Below are 22,613 nucleotides of genomic sequence, written 5' to 3' on the forward strand. Positions count from 1 at the left end.
GTATTTATTAAGTAACTACTCTGTGCAGACACTGTCTTAGTTGCTGGGATTACATACAGCCGAGAACAAAACAGACACCATTCTCTGCTCCTAGTATAGCATCTAAGGAGGAAGGCCAGGTATGATGCCACCTTCCAGCTCCAAAGTGACATGCAGCAGAAATTTCTTCCCCCAACTCCTTGCTGTGCCTTCACATAAGGAAAAAAGAAAAGAAACAAAACAAAACAAAACAATAATCAAACATCTCATTCACAGCTGACCAGAGGCCATGCTGAAAATGCTGTTTAAATCCTGAGGAGGCTTCCTTTGCTCAAATCTGGTGGGGAAATCTGCAGAAAAGCACCCTGTGCCCTGAGCCATGTGAGCTCTAACTCCTCCCTAACACCCTGCATCTCAGAGTCCTTTAAACAGCAAAGTTCTCAAATGGCAAATGTGGCTCATGACTTCAAAGCCAAAGGCAGGGAGAGGAAAGGAGGAAGGGAGGGGTGGTCGTTAGCTAGTTTTCACCACTGCCAAACCTCAGACTCCTTTCTCCTTTGGAGCAGAAACCTCTTCTATCATCGAAAGCCTTAAAAAAAAAAAAAAAAAAAAAAAATTTTTTTTTTTTCCTCCAGCAGGATACTGAAAATAGCTTTGCATTTAACATTTAAAATTGTTTTTGATCCCACACTCTTTCAGCTCTGCTCTCTCCTGCAAATTCGTTTCATTCCCTAAGGGCACTTAGAAGTATAATTCATAAGTAACAAACCATAGTCACCATTTTTATCCCCAAGAGTTAAAAAGAAAAACCAGTTTACATAATTATATGGAAGATAAGTTGGCCAAGAACACAGGAGTCTTATCTGGACCCAAAGTTCTAGGACGAAATTTCTTTCCACTCATTAAGAAAGATAGCAGATCAAACTGAGGGTGCAGACAGAGTGCGCAACTGCTGAGTAGCATACACCAGAGCTTCTTGAGCTCCTCATTATTTGTGTACATCTACTTCTTCAAGAAGAAATTGGAGGCAGCCATTTGGGGGCAGGTGCAAAGAGTGAAATATATGGATGTTTTCCCATTGTGGTGTGTAAACAGGCTCTTCTAACCAAGAAGGACCTGAGAAATCAAAGCTCAGTGAGGGCAGCTTCTCAAAGTTATTCAGCAAGTCGGTGGCCAAGACTGGGCCCCAGGCTTTCCCAGCTCCCATGGCAGGTCTCTCTCCCTTCTGCACGCCACAGGCTCATTTATAAATCTCAAAGGCAACAAAGGCAAGAATTCCTTTCATAAAACTTTTTGGCAGACTGGAAAAATAGTAGGAGATGGGCCCCATTGATGCTAATAGTAAATGACCTATAATGCCATCTAGATGAGGGGGTCCAGCTGCAGAAGGCTTACTTAATTCATGCTGAGGATACTTTAGTACTAAACAGGATGGCTTCAACCACAGTCAGCAGGAAATGGTGTTTGTGGGCTCGCCTCGGAACTAAACCATCTGTTTCTATAGAAAAAGTTATCCCAGGTTTCAACTGCCTGACAAGTGAACTTTGGGAACAGACCTGTTTTTAAGATGGCTGTGCATGTAAAATAGAATTCTGAGGACTGAAGCTCTGCACTAAACACAACTGAAACAGCAATAGTTGATGGTACATGCTAGGTGTGTATTTATGAGAAAACCCTTCAAGCTGTTAATTTATGTGAAATCTAAAGGTTTATTAAAAGCCTTTCAGTTGCAGAATGTAGTTAACTGCTATTTCTGTAATACATAACTAAGGGCAAATGCTCCAATTCTGTATGCGAATATTTGCAGGGACCTTCGGGCACTGGGCCCAGGTCACAGGGAGGATAAAGTATCTGTACACAAGGAACTCATAATACAGTTACACAGGCCTCTACTTTCATCAAAAACAAGCTACTTGCAGCCTCAGGGCCTTTGCACTTGCTGTTCCCACTTCCTGGGACACTTCCCCCCCACCAGATCTTCCTGCAGCTAAGCTTAAATATCACCTCTTAAGAAAGGCCTCCCCAGGGGACCCAGCGAAAGCAACCTCTCCCCCACCATTCATCATCACTTTTTTTTTTTCATTTTTTTTTTTTCATCATCACTATTGCTTTACTCTGTGTGGTTGCTTTCCACACATCTATCCACTACCAGAAGTGAACGTCTTCAACGTTTACTATCTGTCTCTTGCTGGGACTTGGTTTTATTCACTGCTGTATCTTCAGAGCCTATAACAATCCTGTGCACACAGTAGGCATCCAATACACTACACTGAAGGAGTAAATGAGGATAGTTGGAGGATGGGAAGTGATGACAAGATATTTATTTGTGAAACGATTAAAAAATGAGAGAACCAGCCATCCTGATCAGATACAATGTGATAATTTGCTAATTATGAAGTCCCACTGCTTCTGAATGAATGGCTTTGAAAAAGACAGAGTATGTACGTAAAGGGGGCAAATGGCACCAGAGAAGGCTGCACAAAGAAGTGACATCGGAGGCAGGCTAAGACAAAGAGGACATGCCCCTCAGGTCAAGGAGGGTTATGTAAGCAAAACAGACAGCAGAATGGAGCATGGCATGGGTGGCCCAGGCAGGGGAGGGCAGAGACGAGCAGCACTGAACCTCTGGCTCCGGGCTTATTCTGGGAATGGGGGTGGTGATGGAAGAGCAGGGCGGGTGAGGGGGAACAGGGTCAGACTCTGGAGACTCTGGAGCACTGAACACAGGGGTGTCAACCACAGGCTGCAGGCAACAGAGCTGTTTTTGGAAGGCAAAGTTGGCCATGTTGTATGGGAAGAATGGAAGGAAGCAGAGGGTAGAACAGAAACCTGGTTAGAAATGACCTCACTGGCCCAAGTATGAGAGGCAAAAAGAGCTTCTTCCCTCTACTTGGATATGAGGGAAACGGAAGTAAGCAAGATGTCAAGGAATTTATCACCCCCCGAAAAAGACAATTTCCAGAGTATTTCACAATAGCATTCCATGGCAGATTCAGGTCAACTTCCCATACATCCTACACTTGGAGCGCTCAAGGAGGATAACAGAGGTTCCAAACAACAGCTCCGAGGGCAGAGCATGTCTTTCCAGGCCTTCCAAATCCGAGATTAATTACATTCAGTATAGCTTGTGTTTATTATCTTTCTATTCTTTGGGGGGAAAAAAAGTGGTATCTAATTCCACTGTGCAGTATATATTTGAACATTATATAACACATTTTTATGTAACAGGTTCTTGACACAAGACAATGTTTCCCTTACTATCTAAATCTATTCGGGAAACAACTGGCATTAAAAATATATATATACACCAAGGCTGTTGATGCCTGTCTTTGGGTTAAGAAGCTGGGGAGAGGAGGAGGGAGGTGAGAGACTCTTGAAAAGGTCTCCTCCCCAGCGAGGAGCTCTGCAGATGGCTACAGGGGGGCAAGGGGTACCGGGCTCCATTCTGAAGTTCATCTCACGCCCGGAGCTGCCAGGGGAGTGGCTGGCAGAGCCACACAAGGCTCATGTCAGAGCAATGCCACAGACAGGCTTGAAGACACAAGAGAGACAGAAGTGCACAAAGGGATGAGAGAAGAATGTTCACAAGCCCTTGGAACTGCTACTGGGGTGAGATCGAAACTGCCATCGACTCCTGTTGCAGAGGACTTCAGTCCTGCAGGAGAAAAGGTGCACAACCACATCTGTCAACAGTAAGACTAGTTACCAATCGGGGCGCCTGGGTGGCTCAGTGGTTGAGCATCTGCCTTCGGCTCAGGGCGTGACCCCAGGGTCCTGGGATCAAGTCCCGTATCAGGCTCCCTGCAGGGATCCTGCTTCTCCCTCTGCCGGTGTATCTGCCTCTCTATGTGTGTGTGTCTCTCATGAATAAATAAACAAAATCTTAAAAAAAAAAAAAAAAAAAAAAAAGATTGGTTACCCATCACTGCCTCCCAGCACAGGACTAGCCACTCACTGCACATGCACCATTTCATCTGGTGGCTCCCCCCAGCAGTCCCAAGGATGGTGCTTAGAGAGCAGACTCTGGAGTCCTCTGGCCATAAATCCTGCCCCGCCCCACACTAGCTAAGTGACCTTGGGCAGTTTCCAAAACCACTACACTTGTAAAAAAAAAAAAAAAAAAAAAGATAATCATGTACCTACCTCATGGGGTTGTTAGGAAGGTTAAATATGTTAAGAAACAAGGTGACTAACATCTTTGGCACACAGAAAGTGTTCAATAAAATGTTAGCCACTAATACCATCAGTACTATTATTTCTATTTTGCAAATGAGGTAATAAGCAGCTAACTAATTTGCCCAGGTCACATATTTCAAACAGTAGTTGAAGATGTAAATAGATGGAAATGTTTTACTTGGTATACATACAAAATCCAATGGGTAGCGTATTACCCAGAATAGGACATCCAGCAGACCTCCATCCCCTTCTTTAACCAGGCTGGATGAACGTGAGTTTACGCTGTTTGAAAGGACAGCATGTACTAACGTAAAAATCATTTCTCATCATATGCCAGCACTCGACGTTCCCCTAAAGCAAAGATGACTAAAGCTGATCCAATCTCATCCCTCTGACCACATTAAGTCTCAAACTCAAATCTCTCTTCCCTGTAGATCTAACTACTCCTGGCCATGTCCAACGCACATCCCTGATGCACCCCATCCCCTCATCTCCTCCTCAAAGGATCATTAATTGAGATTGGACAAGCACATCCTGAAGGCGACTTCAGGGGAAATCAAGACGAATTCCCCCCCAAAGTGCTTAGCCTGAGCAAGGAGGGGAGCTAGTCCCCGAGACAGCCCAAAACATGCAGCAGTGCCTACCAATTCAAGCTAAATCCAGGCCTTGGGAACACTGCTGCCAGGTGTGAGGAGGAAAACAACCACAATGAAGAAATAGCTCCTGGAGGACCAAGCTTTGAGCTGGGTCTTAGAGAAGAATAAGATTTTGGCATGAGAGAGTTGGAACATGGAGTGGGCCAAGGGCTGGTCCAGGGAACAGATAGCCCCTCAGTTTGACTGGATAGTCCCGTGCACACAGCCAGGCAGGCTGGATATGCAGAGGCAAGAAGAAGTACCAAGAGCTAACACTCACTGAATGCTTGTTGTGTGCCTTGAATAGCTTCATGTATTTTTAAATAGTTTTAACTCACTTAATCTACACCACAACTCTTTGAGGTAAGGACTCCAGCGATCCCAGGCTTATCACTGAGGAGACCAAGACCTAGCAAGCAAGGAACTTGACCACAAATCATAAAGCTGGTAAGGAAGAGTTAGGATGTGCAATCTGCACTTTTCACCACTCAAACAGACTGCCTCTTGGGACAGCTTGGGGGTGAAGGGGTACAGGCACCAGTGTGTTACAAGGATGAAATGAGACAGCACTTGCAAGCAGCATGCAGCCTATGACTCCAAGATCACAAATGCTGGCTCCAGGGGCCATTAATGTGTACGATGAACTTGCTAGCAGCTGAAGCAGGAGAGACAGATCGGGACTGAAAATGGGACCCTGGGTGAGAGGAGCAGTATGAAGAGCAGTGGGCAGGGTAAACACCCACCTTTAAGGGTGTGCAGGAAGAGGACCAAGAAAGCATCATGACCCAAAGGCTGAAGGAAGAGGGAATTTCAAGAAGGATGGAATGAAAGGTAGGGGAACAGCTGCAAAGGGACCCAGAACAACCATTCTGGATTAAGGACAGGCCCCTGGAATTCAAGACTTTAAGTTTTTGGAGATCTGTGAGAACGACAGAGAAGGGTTGTAGAGAGAGCAGCCAGAGGGTGGGAGTGAGGGACAGAGCAAATGAGAGAGTGGAAGAGGTGAACGTTCACAGCCCTGCAAGAGGCTGCCGGGCAGGGAGAGAGGAGAGAGATATCCAGATTCAGGGGTACCATGTACAGTCAAGTGAAAGCTGCCTGCTGCATCACAGGCCCACAGAAGGGCTGTTTCCCCCCCCCCTTCTGTCCTTCCTCTACTAAATTGAGATGAATGCTTTTCTGGGGTTGGTGAGGAGGCTGAGGACAAACAGCATGGAGGATATTCAGGGGGCAGGACCCTGGCAGCGGTGGGAGGGCGTGGCAGCAGGCGCTGAGGGAGGGCTTCCTTTGTGCCAAGCATTTTACATGCACCATCTCCCTTGATCCTCACGCAGACTCCATGAGACAGGCACTGTTGCTACACCGCAGGGGAGGAGCCTGTGCGCAGAGGGGTCAAGCACTTGTCTAATCAGAACCCAAGTCCTAAGTCCTGGCACCAGAGTCCAGGCTCCCGCCCAAAGTGAAGGTCCAAGAAAAAGAAACAGAAGAGAGAGATCCAGTTGCTTTTTCTGAACTGGAAAGAGAGGAGGAGACATGGAGTGGGGGGGGGGGGGGGCAGCAGGACATTTTGAGCAAGAAGGAAAAGATGCTGACAGCTCAAGTCAGAGCAGGTCCTGTTTTGAGAGAGAAAGAGGAGAAAAGCCAGGGTGGGTGTTTGGGGTACTTTCATTGTGACAAAGTGGCAAAGTGGCAACGAGGAAAAAGACTGCAGAGGGTGGCGTGCCTGTGTTTCTGGGCTCTTCACTAAACCTCAAGGTCTAGAGAGGATTTTTTACTTCGCTGCAAGTATCTACCGTGATGCTAACTAAAATCATCCTGTAACTGTAACATTGTAAGGGGCAGAAATTGTTTCTTTGATACTGACTTTCTCTAACCACCCTCAGAGCTGATGTTGCAATTGCAAACAGAAGAAAGCTCACAGAAGGAAAGCAACTCTTACACCAAAGACAGATATTAAATATTTAGTTTTTATATATTCTCATGCAGTTTTGTTAACATAGCCAAGTCTTTCCACAGTGCTCGTTCATCGTGGAATACATAAATTGCACAGAGATTGTTGGCGTGGAAGGATAAATCTGAAAACACGGCCACTTCCTTTTCTTCCATGTGGTATGCAAACCTCTTCTGCAGAAGGCAGACAAACTCCTGAGTAGTCATCATTTTATAAATCATTCGAAATGGATTCTTTAAAAACCCCATCTGTTGTTCTGTTTAAGTTTCCTGTGAAAATAGGACTTCAGCTCAGATGTTCTGGAGGTAAATACCAACCTGAACTCAAACGTATTAAATATTAAGAGATGTAGAGAACTCTAGGGCGGGAGGTACCTCTGAGATCACCTATTTCAACTGCCTTACTTTCCATCTGAGGCAAACAGAACAAGTGGCACAGCCGTGAAAACCCAAATCTGGGCCAGAACCAGCATGTTCCGACTCTCAGGCTAGTGCTCTTCCACCACTTGTTCCTTTCTCTCGCCTTCTTTTTAAACTTGAGGGGTTGGAAAAAAGGCGTACATTTAACTACAGTTTAAATTATTCTTCTTCACTGGCTACATCTAACCATCAAAACAAAATACCTCCACAGATCCAGCTTCAGATGATACAGGCAATTCCAAAGCCTTCCAAATAGCTTCAACAAACTGTTTTTGAAAGACTTACCAATAAAGTGAACTCAGTAACAGATCATGGACCAAAAAATTCAATATTTATGTTTGAAAAAAAATATTTTTGGAGTTTCATTGATATGGAAATGTAATTTAACAGCAGTGACTTTTTTTTTTTTTTTTCCTTTTACTTGCAAGCACGAAGAGCATGAGATTATTCTAAACTGCTCAGGAGCAGCAATGATTATTTTAAGCTCATGATTCAACCAGTACATTAATTAAAAACTCCACCAACCCAAATTGACAGATCCTGATATCAATGGGACCAGAAGAATTAAAATAATAGTTGTCACATAAAAATAGATTAAAGTGGGGGAACAGCAGCAGATGTCAGAAGGACAGGCAAGCCTTGTGGGAACCGAGATGCATCATCTAATGGGCAGCGTTTGTGGATTCTTAAAAAAAAAAAAAAAAAAAAAAAAAAAAAAAAAAAAGAAGACCCTGGAAATACAGCTACAGTCAAGACATGCTTCCTCACAAATACCGACTCTTATTTCTGGAAGCTAGGTGAGAAAACTTGGCTAATAACTCCATGCTGGGGAGTAGCTCTGTAAGCAGGCAGCAGGGACTAGCAAGGCTGCTGGGCCGGGGAGGGGCCAGGGGCCGAGCAGAGGGGGGGGGGGTAGGGACGGGGATAGGGACGCGGAGGGGGGGTGTCAGGCTGGTCCCCGTCCGCCGGGACAGGCAGGGCCACCCGACGCCCACGTCCAGGGCGCCCCTGCCCCTGCCCCTGCCCCTGCCCCTGCCCCTTCCCCGCGCCCGCCCCCCGGCACCTGCCCGCGCCCGACCCCGCGCCGCCCGCTCCCGAGCCCCTCCGGGGGTCGCCGACTCAGGCCCCCAGGTCGCCCCAACTCCTACTCGTGCACTCCCAGCGCCCGGCACACCGCAGCTCCCGCGGCTGCCAGCCCGGCCACCGCCAGCGGGAACCTTCCCTTGCTGACATCTGTCAAGCCCCGCGCTGGGGCCGGGCTGGCTGCGCCCTCCGCGGGGCTCCGGGGCTCCAGGGCGACGCCTGGGCGCCGGGCGCGACATCCCGAGCCGTCGGGCACCTGCTCAGAGCCCCACGGAGGATGCTCCCGGGCCCGCCGGGGACACGGGCGGCGCGGGCCGGACGAGAGTTCGCGGGCTGAGGTCGCCCCAGCCGGGGCCCCAGATGCCCGGGGGGGGGGGGGCGGGGGGGGGCAGCGCCCGGGCCCCGCGACCGGACGGGGCCGAGGGGGCGAGCGGACTCGCGCTCCCCGAGCCCGACGGAGACGCCCTCCCGCCCCCTCCCAGCCCCGCAGGCTCTGGAAAGGGAAGCGCAGGAGATGGCGAGGAAGGAGGGCAGGGGAGGCGCTGCTTGCCCAGCGCCCTTGGGGGTGCAGCCGTCAAGAACGGTCCACGCGGGGGCCCCCCGGCCCCCCACCCCAGCTCCCGGGGGTACATCCTGAGACGCGCCCCAGCCGGATCCTTGCTCCCAAGGGCGGAGCTGCCCCTTTAAGAGGCAGCTGGCGGCTTCCCCCCGCCCCGGCAGGTAGCGGTGCCCGCGGAGGGGAGGTGGGCGCTCCCGCGGACCCTCTCCCGGTCCCTTTGAGGGCGCCTGCGGCACCCCTGCCCGCCCTACCCCGCAGCGCCAGCCCCCGCGGGAGAGGATGGGGGCGGCCGCGCGCGGCGCCTTTAAGGGGCGCAGCCTCCCCGCGGCCGGGTGGGGGCAGGGAGCGGGCACGGGCCCTTTAAGGCCGGCAGCGGGCACGTCGGGCAGGGCGCCCCGGCGGCCGGGCTGCGCCCCGGGGCGGTGGCGGGGGCGCCGCGCCTGCCCGGGTGCTAACGGCCCCCGACGGGGAGCGCGGGGCCGCGCCGCTGGCCGCCGCCAGCCCGACACTCACCGAGGCTCGCGGGAGCGCCCGCGTCCGCGCCCCCACTCGGATCCCGCGGCGGCGGCGGCGGTGAGTCCGGCGCGGGTAAACAGGCACCTCCGTCCCTGACCTACTTTCTGCCTTCCCTAAATGTCGCACCACTAACCTACTTTCCGACCAATCCGCTCCCCGCCGGCCCAGGCCCGGCCCCCCGCCCACCAATCGCGGCGCCCAACCCCCCTTCCCCGCCCACCAATGGAGGAGCCGCGGAGCCCGGATACCTGCCTCTCCCCGCCAGCCAATCCGGGCGCCCGAAGGGAGCCGGGCTCGGCGGCCGGCCCCGGCCAATCGGCGCGCGGCTGCGCGGCCCGCCGGCCAATGGCGTGGCGGCCGGGCAGCCCGCCGGCCAATGGCGTGGCGGCGGGGGCCGGGCTACCTGCTGCTTTCCCGCCGCCAATCACGGGGCGCCCAGGAGCGCACGCCCCGACCAGCGCACCAATCGGCGCGCCTCCCCGGATTTCCTCGCCCCGGCCGCGTCCTGCCCCTTAGGGCTCGGGCTCGGGCTCGGGCTCGGGCTCGCGCGGCCGCTGCGGGCGCGGACGCTGCGCTCCTCGCGGGCGCCTGGGCTGCCCCTCTCCGCCCGGGGCCCTGGCTCGCGCGCTCTCCCCCTCCCCCTCCCCGTCCTGCCCTCGGGCACCCTGACAACAAGCAAAAAAAAAAAAAAAAAAAAAGAAAAGAAAAGAAAACACCAGCAGCGTCTCCTCGCTCGCCTCCCTCCGCCTCCATCGAGGAAGCCCATCTCGGGGACGCACAGCGCCGGGCCCCAGCAGCCGGGCTCGCCGGGCCCAGAGGGAGGGCGGCCTCGGGGTCTGCACAGGCGCCCGCCCGGCCTGCGCCCGCCCTGCGTGCTGGCCCCGCGCCCCGCGCCCCGCGGCTGTCACCCCCGCCAGGGTCCAGCCCGCGACCCTGCGGCCGAGGGCTGGCCCGGGGAGCAGACGGAGGGGTCGGCTGCAGCAATGAGCGGTCCCCTCGCAAGGCCCCGTCGCGGGTGCTGAGAAGACGCGAGCCGCAGCTCTGCACCGCACGCACTCAGCAGAGGGCCCGGCGCGGCCTCTCCACCCTCCAGGTGTTAAGCCCCCGCACGGGACGGGACCGCGAGGTTCTGCGCCTTCCTCTCCCTCACCCCGCGCCCCTCGGGGCCTCGGGGGAATGGGATGGACGGTGGGGGGCAGGGCCTGACACCTAGCCAAGTGCTGGATGCAAGAACCGGTGGAGGCAGACCGCTGCTCTCAGCTCCACCACCCTGACCGGCCCCTCTGACGCTGGAATTGTGGCCTCTTTCCTGGAACACCAGACACTGCCTTTCAATTGTAGAGATCCTTGCTGTCCCCAGCTCACTGCCAGGCACGGAGTGGTTGCCCAGTACGTGCCTGCGGCCGGTATATTGACTGTTGTCGAGGCCACCCAACTTGGCTGGTAGCTCACTATTTTTCCTAAATTTATATGCAGCTGGGATCTGATTGCTGTTTACTTCGCCCCCGCCCTGATCTCCTAAGGAAACCACTCTACCTAAGTGGCATTTCTAGCAATGCACTTAACAAGATATTCGCCGACAAGATGAAGAAATATAGGCCCGGGTTCTAGCATATAGTTGATTGTAGTATATATACTAGCCCGGGTCTAGTATATTAATTGGATGAATAAGTGGTTAGGTAGGTTAAGTAACCATAACCTACAGACGCTGACTAATGAATCCATGTGCTAAGTGGTTTCCCTGCACCTTCTCCCTTGCCCCTCACAACCCCACGTTACAGATGAGGAAACTGAAGCTCAAAGTGTTAACCAGCTAGTCCAATATCACACAGTAGGTGGCAGGACCGGAATTCAAACCCAAGTTTATTTGACTTCAAAACCTTCATACCATACCAGTTCCCATCAAGAATGACGGACGGACTGGGTGACGGGCACTGAGGGGGGCACTTGATGGGGTGAGCACTGGGTGTTATTCTATATGTTGGCAAATTGAACACCAATAAAAAATAAATTATTAAAAAAAAAAAAAAAAAAAGAATGACAGACGGCTGTCTGCAGGGCCTAGGCTTCAGGACTTTTATCGGAGCTCCAAATGAAAACCCAGAGGATTTGCATCACATTTCTAGATGACACAAAACTAGGAAGGGAAGAGGTGTCGTTGCATAGCATCAGCCAAATGCAATCTGGGAGCAATGAGCTAGCTCTCCCAGGGATAAGTGGGGGGGGGGGGGGTCACACCCTGGGAAACTAAATGCAGAAAAGCAGAGGTATCTAAACAGATGCTTATAAGAGCAAACCTAATGGGTCTTAGGGGGCAGACAATGCAATCTGAGTCCTCAGTATGGCTGCCCAGATAAATGGATGCTTGTCTTAGGCTGCGTCGATAAAAGTCTGACATGTGAAAGCAAGTTGGGTGTTACAGTACCACCCCGTGTTGGTCATCACACACATATTGTCTCCAGTTAAGGTCTGGCAAAAGAAGAGTAAAAACAGGCACAGGGAGAGAGACCGGGAAGTCAAGAGGCTGGGAATATGTCATATGAGGAAAGATTAAAGGAGGCAGAAGACTTTTGCCCCAGGAAGTATAAGTAACTGTCTTCATACATGTGAAGGGCTGTGTAAGAAGAGAATTAGGCTCATTCTTCAGGCCCTAAAGGGTAGAAGGGGGACCTGTAGTAGAACCTCTAGAATGAAACAATATGAAGAGTTTTCTAACTACTAGAACCTCCTCTGCCTTGATAAGTTGAATCTCCTGTACAGAAAGTGTCTACATAAGAATTGGATGACCGTGTGGTGGGACGGGGCCTGGAACAGGTGTCCTTCTAGGGCTCTGCCTCTCTGAGATGACATGGTTCTACCTTCATACCTTGGTCCTCCTCTTTTAAAGTTTATCACCCTGACTTTTCCTACCCTCAGTGGCCCAGCTACTGTTTCTCCTCAAGTGACCCTGTTCTCCCATAAGTAGCTATAGTTGTGTTTATCTGTTTGTTTTCTGTCGGAGATCCCAAGCAACCTCCATCTTCCACTGGGACTCACTTCCCTTTTTATTTTCTACCTTCCAGAATACTGGTTTTTAATTTTCTGGGCACTGTTAAGGTCGAAGTATTGTCCTGAATCTAAAATTCAGTGGGCATGAATAAAATTATATAGATAAAAGGAAGGGGATAGGGAACATTTATTGAGCACCTACTGTGTACCATGTGCTTTAGATACATTATCTAATATACTATCCTCATTAAGTCCAGTAGTTGATATGCTTACTCTCCACACTTGGCTAACTGGATGACTTTTATCAAGCAACACTAGTTTCCTCATCTGTAATATGGGGTTAATCTAGTATCTACTTCACAAGATTGCTGTGAGAGTTAAATGAGACAATAGATAGAAAACCCTTAGCATAGTACCTGGCACACAGGAAAAGATTCAATACATACTAGGTTAGCAATTTATGAAAGAGGTATTTACTGCACCCACTTTACAGATAAAACCAGTGAGGATAAAATAGTGTAATCCACAGTAGGTCCCCAAACTCTGATCCAATGGTCAGATCCCTTAGAATTAACTGAGGAGGTCTTTTTTGTTTTGTTTTGTTTTAATACAGATTCTCAAGTCCTAATTTGGAAGATTCTGATTCAAAATCTTTGGTATCTGAGAGGCAGTCCTATTTGGGAACTGCTAGTCTAATAGAATAAATCCAGACCCCAAAGTCAAACAGACATGAAGTCAAATTTCAGGACTGCTAGATTGAATGGAGGAGCCAATAATAGGACCAGGAAGTTAGGTAGTTGTGGTCTCTTTGGAAGGAAGCAAAGAAGTCCTAAGACGGACGTGTTTTTCTGTAGAAAGCCAGGTAGGAATGTGTTGCTAAAAATAACATTAATAACAAAGAAATTTAAAAAAATAACAACAATATTTACTACAGGTTTACAATGTGTCAATGCTATTCTAAGAGCTTTATATGCATCAACTCTTCAATTCTCTCAAACCCCTATAAGGTAGATTCTTTTCTTATTCCTACTTTACAGATGGGAAAACTGAAGCACAGAAAGGTCCTGAGATCCCAGGCTAATTAGGCAATCCGAACCCAGAGCCCACACTCTTAACTGCTTCAGCAAATCACCTCTTCCTTTAGACAATTCCTTTGGAAAAGGAAGAAACTTTGTATTTTAGAGACACAGATTTAGGAGTCATCAATTCAAAGGTGGTGAGTTGCTTGGGCTTCTTGTAGAGAAAAGAATGCCCAGAACTATGCCTTAGGGATAAGGGTGTCACCGCACATTTAGGCAATGCAAGAAACGGAAGCCTCTTCAACAAACTTAAGCCCAGAGGGGGAGGTTTATTGGGAGGAGATAAGAATATTTCATGGTGTGAAGCACAGCTAGCCCTTCGAAAGGACCAGAACCGAGGTGCCGTTGGCACGAAGCAGTTCCCATCTCCTCCTTCATTCTCTTCACCTCCTTTCTCCAGGGTCATGCATCCTCTGGACTTGTCTTTCCTCTGTCTGTGCACTTTATGATTCTCTTTCCCTATAGCTCTTCACCCTCCACCCCATTTGTACATGGCCCTTCCTGAATGCTTTCAACGACTGGCTGAGAAAGGGAGAACAGGAGAGGCTCAGACAGGTCATTCTCAAAGTGGGGGGGGCATGGACTGAGCAAGATTCCCCAAAAGGTGCCTACTGAAGTGAAAGAAGAATCAGAACAGGAGAGAATAGAGTAAGAAGAGCAAAAGAAGAAGTGAGTAAACAGCTGGGTTTGGGAGACTTCAGAAGAAAGTCTCAGCAGACAAGTTTAGAAGATCAAGGAAACTTATGACTGGCACAAAGGTTTTGGGTAGAACACCTAAGAGGTCGACCGTAAGAAAGCTATTTTACTGGACACCTGGGTGGCTCAGCGATTGAGCATCTGCCTCTGGCTCAGGTCATGATCCGGGGGTCCTGGGATTGAGTTTCACATCGGGCTCCCTCCAGGGAGCCTGCTTTTCCCTCTGCCTGTGTCTCTGCCTCTCTGTGTCTCTCATGACTAAATAAATAAATAATCTTTTTAAAGAAGACGAAGGAAAGAAAGAAAGAAAGAAAGAAAGAAAGAAAGAAAGAAAGAAAGAAAGAAAGAAAAAGAAGCTGTTTTGCTAACACTGCGTCTTGACCCACAAGATCTACCCTAGGAAATGAGGGAAATCATGGACAGAAATGAGTGAAGACAACATGGTGCCAGAGAGTACAGATCACTTTTTGAAGACTTTTGTTACTCAAGGAGAAATTAGGAAAAGAATCATAGCTATCTCAGCAGCTAACCCAACCAAAAGTGGTTTTTCCTTATATGTGTCTGTGTGCCTTTTTTTTTTTTTTTTTTAAAAACCCAGGTTGACTATCTGGGCAAACGAAAATGGAACTTCTAAAAATCAGGCCTCAGTGGGCTGACTGGTGTTTATCACTCTTTCAACTCCTTTTGAAAAAGAGCTTCCTTGGCTCTTTTTTGAATGGGATGGTCATAGCAGCCCAGAATGGGGGAGCAGTAATACCTCATTTGGAATGTGTCCTAGACCGTGTAATCAGGCTTTAGGCTAGATCTTGCTTGCAGACATGGCCAAGATTCCAGGGATCTTGGTGCTCAACTGTCAAAGGGGCCTTTCCACTTGGCTGAGGGGTGTTTGCTAGAGGGAGCTAAAACACCAGGGACCACATCAGTTCTCAGCAGAAACCCTGAAGAACAAATAGACGCTGTCCTCAAAAAACTGGCATAATTTTTGCCCTGCTTTGCTAGAATGGGCAGCACTAAAATTCAATCTCTGGATAATATATTTACATGCATATTATATATATTATTATTTTAGTATATATATGTGTGTATGTTTGAATGTGTGTGTGCATGTGTGTGTATGTGTGTGTGTATCCCTTCAAGTTAGTAAAGCAAAGTGAAGTGTTAAGTCACTTAAGAAAAGCATTAACTAAAAAAAAAAAAAAAATTATAATATGCTTTTGAAAAAGAAAATGAGATGGATTGAAGGATTTGACCTAACATATTATCAAAGAATACTACCATGGTCATTAGAATAGTCTGGTATTGGTTTAGAAACAGATCAAGAGGGACACCTGGGTGGCTCAGTTGGTTAAGCAGCGGCCTTCAGCTCAGGTCAAGATCTCAGGGTGTCTGGCTCCCTGCTCAGTGGGGAGTCTGCTTCTTTCTCTCCCGCTGCCCCTCCCCCAGCTTATGCACGCATGTGCTCTCTCTCAAATAAATAAATGAAACCTTAAAAAAAAAAAGAAATAGATCAAGAGATGAATGAAAAAGCATAGCATCTAGAAACAGACCCGAAAGATGTGAAAATTGAATATAATATAAAGGTAACTTTTAAATTATTGAGAAAAAAATGTGGAGTTTTCGATAAGTGCTATTTAAACTAGCTAACCATATGGAAACACATCATTTGCACTCTACCCTAATCCTTACACTAAAATGTAACCTACCATTGTTTAGGATTTAAATGTAAAGAGTGAAATCTATAAAAACACTGGAAGAAAATATGGGTACAATTTTTACAAACTTGAAAGATCTTTCTAAGCATAACACAAAATCCAGAGACCACAAAAATGAAAGTGGATTACACAAATGCGTACACACAAATGCCATGAACAAGAGAAAGGGACACCAGCAAACAGGTCCATAACACACTGTTAAAGAAGGCACCATCTACATTCCAGTTAAAAGGTCAGAGGTTGGGTAATGAGATATAAGCAAGGCTTCTAAGGGCGTTATTTAAACCTGTCATTCCTAGAAGAATTACTCTTCCTTGGCAGGCGGGGCGGTGGGGGGGGGGTGCTGTGCAGGGACAGAGGGAGAGGGAGAGAGAGAGTCTTAAGCAGATTCCACACCCAGTGCGGAACCCCGCACAGGACTCTGTCTCACAACCCTGAGATCATGACCTGAGCCAAAAAATCAAGATTTGGTCACTTAACCAACTGAAACATTCAGGTACCCCAAGAATTACTCTCCTTAAAGCGTTACTCCTTGTAAAGTTGTCTTATTTCCTTGGCCTTCTCTTTGGTTTTTTGGTTGTTGATGTTGTTTTAAATAAAAGCCAATAATCCCCCAGCACTAACCCAAGCAACAAAGCCTGTTTCTGGGTCCTTTACTTCACTCCCATCTATCAAGGATGTGTGTGTATTATAAGAATGATTGCTGCTAAAATCCCTCCCTTCTCTTTGCAATTAAAAAAAAAAAAGACAAAACATCCATTGCTTTTTTTAAATTCAGATTACAAAACTAATACATGTTTGTGACAAAACATTGGAAAACACATGAAGAAAAAAGCATGAATAAGAAAATAATCTATAATCTCATTAAGCAGATATAACTCCTATTAAAATATTGATATATTCTCTTCGCCCAGTGTTCTTTGTAATTATATTGTGATTGAAGTTTCATCACACTGAAATTTTTTTTTTGTCATCCTGCTTTCTAAAATTGACCTACTGTGAATATTCCCCTGTACCAGTCACCCTTCTACAACATAATGTCCGAATGGCTATGGTATATTCCATTGCATGGAGGAATCCTACACCATTATGAAATACTCTCATTTCTAATTGTTCTTCATTCTAAACAATTCTGGGTAGACTAAAGGCTTATGAGGTGGTCCCACAGCTTTCCTACCCTACGTCATACTGGCTTTCAAAGAATGACTCAGTATTGACAGGGAATAAAACTTACATATTTTTTTCTTGATGGTTTTTGTGTTTTCTCCTCTTGGTGCTGCTTCTTTCTCCCTAAGTCATAAATCACATGTTAAAGACACAAGAAAATTTATACGCGGTCCAATTAAAAACAAAACTGGAAATGACTGTAGCTTGATAAGTGGTCTTTATGAAATTTATTACCCCAATTCTGCGTTTCAAAGGGCACTCCAGCTATCAAAAGGATTGATTTGCAATAAAACTTACTGTTAATAAAGATATCCAAATCTTGAGTACAAATAGGGTCATTGAGTTTTGATTGTATTATTATTTTTTCCCTTGTGCTGTGTCTTTTCCTTTATATCCCTATTGCTGAATAATCTCTTTGTGCATTTGTATTTCTGCCAGAGAGAGGCAAGGAAATATAATCAAATGCTATTTCTTCTCAGACCTTCGGAGATTGGGTAGGTGGCAAAGTTGAAAGTCATCAGCAAAACAAAGTTGTACAGTGACCCCAGAGCTTGTAAATCTCTCTCACTCTCGACGCCTTTGTCCATATTAAACTGGCTCACACCTGCTTCTCTGCTTAAAGGTCACTTCCTCAGGGAAGCTTTCCCTGACCTCCCAGTCATAAAAAGCACTCTGTATTTCCTCTCTCAAAGCCCTATCACACTTGTGATAATTTCTTGTCTTCCCAAAGACTGTGTGAGCCGGATGCCATGTCTCTGTGGTTCACTCATCTCTCCGATAGCTATCAGAGTAGCAGAACCTTCACAAAAATGAATCTTGTTTGGAGGAATGAATTAACACCAATGAAGAGACATAAAAGTACCTGTTCCATGCATAAAAGAGCTGTACCTGTTCCATGCATACGCACGTGTCCCTCCATAGGCAAGCGAAGACACAGGAATCACTCCCTCCAAATTCCCACTCCACTTCAAAGAACACTTCCCAGACTACCCTTTCTGAAATAGAAGCTTTCTTCCAGTCATGGCATGAAGAGCCACAGGGAAGAAAGGCAGAGCCCTGGAAACATAGCCAATGGTATCGTAACAGCGCTGCATGGTGACAGATGGCACCTACCTTTGTGGTGAGCCTCGTGTAAGGTATAAACTTGTCCAATCACTCTGTTGTACACCTGAAACTAATGTAACAGTTTGTGCCAACTAGCCATCAGTACAAAAATACATAAAAACTAGCAGCTGCCCCATTTTACCCCATCCCTGTCCTTCTCTACCCCTTTACCTTCTTGACCTTTTGTTGATAATACTTACCACTACCTGACATTTTGTTATGTACTTAATTATGGTATGTTCTCTGTGATGAGGTGTGTGAGTGAAGGGGCATTTTTTGCTACTCTCTCTTCCACACCTAGAAGAATCTCTAACATACCGTTGATGTGTAATAGATGTTGGCAGAATGATTGAATAAATGAGTGGGTGAGATTCCACAGTGTAGCCTTATTGGGCCATTGTGGTCTCTGAGGGGCCATGGACTTCAGTAAAACTCATTACATGATAATGCAGGAACAGATGAACAAACACATTTTTTTTTCATTTTTTTCCCTTTAATCAATTGCACTGTTCCTGCCACGTGTTAGCCATTTATACAGTTGTCACTACTAAAATTGTTGATTTATCACCTAACCACGAGGTGACAATACACCCAAATCAAGTATTTCACAGAGTATAAAAAGAAACAAGAACACGGGGTTCCTGGATGGTTCAGTTGGTTGAACATTGGACGCTTGATTCTGGCACAGGTCATGATCTCAGGGTCATGGGATTGAGCCCCATGTCAGGCTCCACACTCAGTGGGTAGTCTGCTTGGGATTCTGTTTCTCTCTCTGTCTCCCTCTGCACCCCACTCCTGCACTTTCTTCCTCTCTCTCTCTAAAATGAATAAATAAATATTTTTTAAAAAGGAAGAAACAATAACAAACTTTTCTGAAAGTTATAAGGGGAATGGTTTGTGTGTGTGTGTATGTGTGTGTGTGTGTGTGTTGTGTCCTTTAATTTTTTGTCAGAGTCCAGCAAGAAGGGGTAAGAAGTTGATTTGCCTTTGAAAAAATACATAGTTTTATCACCAGGCTGAGATATCATGCCATCCTTTAAAATGTTAAGTACAAAGTTATACATAAGTACATAGAAAAAGTCAAAGAAAATGATGTTATAATAATGCTATATGAAAAGACCCCCATCACATACAGAGTAAAATTTTGTAAGTAAGATGTATACATATGGACCAATTTGCAAGTGTCCATAGAGATATGTTAATAATTTTATTGAAGAGTTTATGGGACAAACTTTCTGCAAAGTTGTTTATAATAATAAAAATGATTTTAAAAGGAAACCAGGAAAGCCAAGTGTTGCAGAACACTTCATGTATTCTCTGGCATCACTTCATGTTATTCTGGTTTTGTCTCCTTAAAGTCACCAGTTATCCAAATTGTACAGCCTTTGAGATAACTTGCCCTGGTTGAGCTGGGATCCCTGAAAAATCAGATGTGATCTATTCTTAGGTCTTGGAGCCTCCTTTTGTCTCAATAAACTAATTGGGAGATAACAAGAGTCACATTTTGAATGTCCAGCTCCAAGATGAAATTGAAGATAACTTATAGCATATTAGTGGTGCTTAGATTTATTTTTATCTGAAGATATTCTCTACCCTGAAGCCCTCTTTCTGGCTGTGTAGGAAATGAGGGACCTGTTAAAAGAGCTACAGGACTCCAAACTATAAAACCACAATCCCACACCCCACACTAAGTCATTGCCTTATCCAAGGGTCCCAGTCTGGGCCCAAGAGAACAAGTTACATTTTTTCCCAGGGGCCATGGTCTCAGAGACTTCATGCTTCCTAGGGGCAGCAGGTTTTAGAAAAGGAAGGTGACTAGCTCTATTCATGGAACCCATACCACATTTATGCCTCCACTCTCTTTCCCTATCATGGGTGCCACATTGGCATCTTGGAGAACTGGCCATAATCCCTGGCTCATTACAACGTTTAGGAGTTAACCTCTCCAGGTAGGTGAAGCTAAAAGAGTTGGCAACCTCCCTGTTAAAATCACCTTTCCTCCCCTACCCCTGCCTAATCCTAGGACTTAATGATTTATCTGATAAACAACAATTTCATTGTAACCAGGGGAAAATACATTACGACTCTCAATCTATTTAATACTTCAACCCAGGTTTTAAGCATCCAGCTGTGTTCAATTGCAAGGCATTAAATATTTTCATATTTCACAAATGGGGCTCCTTGACAATGATGAATGAATGAAGTACAATGCAACTATTTTTAGTATGGTAATTGTAATTAAAAGGCAGTGGTATGATCATCTTGCCCAAGCATGTCTGAGATCTCCCTTCCATTTTCTCAAAACAATACTTGCTATGTCTGTTTGCAGAGACTTGTTGCTTGTTTTCCTTCTGGTAAAGAATAGGTAACTCTTGACATTCTTCTATAACAAAGTGATTGGTGTGTCTGAAATTGTGGTTTTGGCCAGACACAATACTCCTTTTCTCTATTACTTCATTTGCCCCTTCTGAGGAATGAAATTTCTTTTCCACATATAGTGGTAAATTACCAGGAACCAAATCAATTTCTTAGGAAAGTAATTCTACTATATATCTATACATTTTTTAAAAGAATAAACAGGAAGCATACCTGATAATAACAGTAACTGGGGCGCCTGGGTGGCTCAGTTGGTTAAGCATTTGTCTCTGACTCGAGTCATGATCTCAGGGTCTTGGGACTGAGCCCCACATCAGACTCCCTACTCAGTGGGTAGTCTACTTTACTCTCTGTGCTATCCCTTTCTATATATAATAAATAAATATAATCTTTAAAAAAACAGTAACACTTTTGCAGGGTTTTATATAGTCTCTGTATATTGACGTAAGCCAACACAACTGATACAACAACTCTAGAGTTAAGTTTTTATTTCATCTTCATTTTATAGGTGAGGAAATTGATGAATAATAGCAAGGTTAAGTAACTTGTCCAAGGTTCTCATCAAGCAAATGGCTGAGCAAGAGTTCAAAACTAGGCATCCAGCTCCAGTCTCCAACCTCAATCTACATGCTGTCCTCACAGCAGCAACCCCAGCATCTAAGCATTGCCCCCATTTGATGGATGAGGCCACTGAGGCTTGGAGAGATAAAGTTATTTGCCCGACATTGCAAAACTGGTAAGCAGCTAACCTAGATTTCAACCCAGGCTTCAGGTCTCTTTGGCTCCAATGTCTGTGTTCTTTCCATCACCAAAATAATACAGTCCAGACTGGTGTGAAACTCCAATCACCACAAAGAATTTTTTTTCCCTATTAGAAATATTTTCAGACTTCCAAAGGATCATCTTCAAAATGACTGGATTAATTGAGATTGGAGAATAAGACCCAATTCTAAAATGTTAGGCACCACAGTCTTTTGGAAAGGTAAACAAATATTCCATTTTGTTTCTTTTTTAAGATTTTATTTATTTATTCATGAGAGACACACAGAGTGAGAGAGAGAGAGGCAGAGACACAGGCAGAGGGGGAAGCAGGCTCCATGCCGGGAGAATGGACTCAATCCCGGGTCTTCAGGATCTCGCCCTGGGCTGAAGGCGGTGCTAAACCGCTGAGCCACCTGGGCTGCCCTCCATTTGGTTTCTTACTCTGCCAAGGGCCTACCAGGTTGAACTAGCAAAATACATTTTCTCTAAAACAAAACAAAGACTATTAAAAACAAAACACATAAATAACGCTTTGATTTTTTTTCTTGATCAGTTACTAACCATGCCTCTAAACTGTGCTTATCTTCTGCAAAGCAAGCAGTAAGAAGCCATTAACTGCAATGCAGAAAGCTTTTTTTTTTTTTTTTTTTTTTAAGCTTCCCTCTCCAAGTTTTTGTTTGCAGGAAAGTCCTTGGTGCACACTTGAACACACTGGGGAGACTGCACTAGACGAGCTTGCCTCAAGAATCGAATCTGAAGATAAAAGCTCCTTGAAAAACAAGCAGTCAGACCTGATTATCATAGAACCCCATAGAATAACACATCACTGATATTTTTTGTACACATGAAGACCCAAAGGGCCTTGTATATGTTTTTATTTCTGTTTCAGCAAATTTTGAGCTGAAGTGTGATTTCCATGTTCAGCATTAATGAGGCTTTTGCTGTGCTTTGAAAATTGCTGTCATCCACTTCCTGTGCATTACTGTTTTTGAGACCAGCTCAGCCAACAACAAGCAAGTCCTGCTTGCTCTCTGCTGCCCAGGTCATTAGAACCTGATTTACTGAACAGTGGCTTTCCTCTCATTGGTAAAATGATCTACCCTTTAAAACAGCTACAAACCTTAACATAGAAACATTTGAAGTACTGGTTAAAGAAGATGCTTGGAAATCCATTGGTAGAGGGACTGTTCTTATGATGAAACATTAAAATGAGCTATGTGTGTAGTTAAACATTTATTTCACAGAATGTGAAGAAAAAATTGTTGGAACTTCAGATTTAAGAATGCTTGATACTTTGTGTTAAAACCATTTCATATATATATATATATACACACACACACACATATACACAGAGAGACACACACATATATGTATATGTGTGTATACACACAGAGATGTCAACGGAAACATT

General features: G+C 46.1%; 1 protein-coding gene across 8 annotated transcripts in view; it reads right to left on the reverse strand.

Moving 5' to 3' along the window:
* The window catches only part of ARNTL (aryl hydrocarbon receptor nuclear translocator like), a 101,435-nt gene extending 91,925 nt beyond the window's left edge, over positions 1-9,510 (reverse strand). For 6 of the 8 annotated variants that reach the window (XM_041729949.1, XM_041729952.1, XM_041729953.1 and 3 more), the window contains exon 1: positions 9,316-9,510. The gene's annotated coding sequence lies outside the window, so the exon portion shown is untranslated. The remainder of the gene's footprint in view (positions 1-9,315) is intronic. The other 2 variants (XM_041729955.1, XM_041729954.1) reach the window with 1 other exon arrangement.
* Between the last annotated feature and the right edge of the window lie 13,103 nt (positions 9,511-22,613).

This window comes from Vulpes lagopus, chromosome 15, assembly GCF_018345385.1.
Source record: "Vulpes lagopus strain Blue_001 chromosome 15, ASM1834538v1, whole genome shotgun sequence".
Taxonomy (NCBI): Eukaryota; Metazoa; Chordata; class Mammalia; order Carnivora; family Canidae; genus Vulpes; species Vulpes lagopus.